Source organism: Pteropus alecto, unplaced genomic scaffold, assembly GCF_000325575.1.
Source record: "Pteropus alecto unplaced genomic scaffold, ASM32557v1 scaffold287, whole genome shotgun sequence".
Lineage (NCBI taxonomy): Eukaryota > Metazoa > Chordata > Mammalia > Chiroptera > Pteropodidae > Pteropus > Pteropus alecto.
This window is the reverse complement of record NW_006439718.1, coordinates 2357664-2360359: the sequence shown is the minus strand read 5'-3', so window position 1 is coordinate 2360359 and position 2696 is coordinate 2357664. Positions and strand designations below refer to the sequence as shown.

General features: G+C 37.3%; 1 protein-coding gene across 5 annotated transcripts in view; it reads right to left on the bottom strand.

Annotated features, from left to right (window-relative positions):
- Positions 1-2696, bottom strand: part of ZFAND4 (zinc finger AN1-type containing 4) — an 80513-nt gene that overhangs the window by 54218 nt on the left and 23599 nt on the right. The gene's annotated exons all lie outside the window — the stretch shown is intronic.

The following is a 2696-nucleotide window of genomic DNA, read 5'->3' as shown; positions in this document are numbered from 1 at the left end:
CATCAACCGGGCTAACACTGGTCATGCTGCAACCAGGCCTCTGAGATCCCACCCCTCCCAATATGCAGGCTGCTGCAGCCAAGCTGCCTCTAGTAGTTTATTCCATACAAATGGCCCGTCTTCGCTCTTGCTGTGGACTTTTCTAAAATCTCTCAAAGGATCATAAAACCCAAAGAAGCAGCATTTGGCCTCGGCATATCCCATAGCTCTTGCTGAGTAGCCCCAAGCCTGGCACTAGCAGCAGCCTGCATCAGATCCTGGGTTCGCATCTCAAGGCACCTATAAGCCCAGCACGGGTGGCAGCAATCTGAGGATTGCTTAGTAACTCTTTCCAGGTGGCCCCCAGGGAGTACACAGGCTGCAGCTGAACTTGGCCTGCAGGTAGGCCACTCCCAGGAGACCCTTGGGCTAGCACGCCCAGTGGTCAGCTTCAACTAGAGCTAGAATACCACCTGGGCCTGCATCTGAGGAGGACACACACAAAGAGCAGACTAGGCAGGAACCAGAGCCCTGTGGAAGTGAATCCTGTTCCATAAGGTCAGCCCCTCAACAGCCAATCTTCACAACCATAGAAACAAACACAGGAAGGCAGCCAAAATGGGGACACATAAAACATCCTAAATAAAAGAACAAAACAAAACTCCAGGAAGACTAACCAAAATGGAGACAAGTAATCTACCAGATGCAGAGTTCAAAACACTAGTTATAAAAAGCTCAACAAACTTAGAGGAAGAAGATATCAACTCAGTGAGAACTTTAACAAAAAGAAGGCAAAAATGGGGATTGAAAATATGATAAAGAACCAGTCAGAAGTGAAGAATACAATAACTAAAGAATACATTAGAGAATCAACAGATTAAGGAGAGGATCAAATCAGTGATTTAGAAGATAAGGTAGCAGAAAACACCTAATCAGAACAGCAACAAGACAAAAGAATCCAAATAAATGAAAATAGTTTAAGGGGCCTCTGCAACATCAAGTGTAACAACATTCACATCATAGGGGTGCCAGAAAGAGAAGAGAGAGCAAGGAACTGAAAACTTATTTCAAGAAATATTGATGAAAAACTTTCCTAACCTGGTGACGGAAATAGACATACAAGCCCAGGAAGCACAGAGAGTCCCAAATGAAGTGAACCCAAAGAGGCCCACATCAAGACACACATCATTCATTATTCAAATGCCAAAGGTTAAAGTCAAAGAGAGAATCTTAAAAGGAACAAGAGAAAAGTAGTTAGTTACCTAGAAGGGTGCTCAAATAAGACTATCAGCTGATTTCTCAACAGAAACTTTGCAGGCCAAAAGCAATTGGCACAAAATAGTCAAAGTGATGAAAAGCAAGGACCTACAACCAAGATTACTCTACTCAGCAAAGCTATCATTTAGAATTGCAGGACAGATAAAGAGCTTACTAGGCAAGAAAAAGTTAAAGGAATTCATCACCACCAAACCAGTATCACAAGAAATATTAAAAGAATTTCTTTAAGAAAAAGAATAAAAAAAAGAAAAAAAAAGAGCTTCAAATCAAATAATAAAAGAATACTAACTACACAACTGTCATTAATCACTTTAACTGTAAGTGGATTAAATGCTTCAGTCAAGACATAGGGTAGCTGATAAGAAAAGAATACTAACTACACAACTGTCATTAATCACTTTAACTGTAAGTGGATTAAATGCTTCAGTCAAGACATAGGGTAGCTGAATGGATAAGAAAATAAGACCCACATGTATACGGTCTACAAGAGACCCACTTCAGATTAAAATACACACACAGACTAAAAATAAAGAGATGTAAAAAGGCAGGTCATGCAAATAGAAACAATTAAAAGCTGGAGTAGCAATTCTTATATCAAGACAAAATAGATTTTAAAACAAAGGTTATTATAAGAGACAAAGAGGAACATTATATAATGATAAAGGAATCAACCCTTGTAAACATTTATGCATCCAACACAGGTGCACTTATATACATAAAACAAATATTAACTGACATAAAAAGAGACTGACAGCAATACAGACATAGTAGGGAACTTTAACATCCCATTGACATTAAGAGATTGATCTTCCAGAGAGAAAATCAATAAAAAAACAATGGACTTAAATAAAACATTATATCACATATTTTTACTTGATCAAGTAGGCTTCATTCCTGCAACGCAAGGTTGGTTCAATATCTGCAAATCAATTGACATGAAACACTACATGAACAAAAAAAAAAGGATAACAATCATATGATCCTATCAGTAGATACAGAAAAAGCACGTGACAAAATCCAACATCTATTTATGATAAAAATTCTCAACACAATGACAACTAAGGGAACATACCTCAACATAACAAAGGCCACATATGAAAAACCACAGTTAACATCAACCCCAATGGTGAAAAACTGAAAACATTTTCTTTACAATTAAGAACAAGACAAGGATGTCCACTTTCACCATTTCTATTTAACATAGCATTAGAAGTCCTAGCCACAGCAATCAGATAAGAAAAACAGATAAATAGCATCCAAAGTGGAAAGAAAGATGTAAAACTGTCATTATTTGCGGATGACATAATACTATATATAGAGAACCCTAAAGATTCTACCAAAAACTAGAATTGATAAGTGAATTCAGTCAAGTAGTATGATACAAAATTAATATTCAGAAATCAGTTGCATTTCTATAAACCAAAAGTGAAATATAAGAA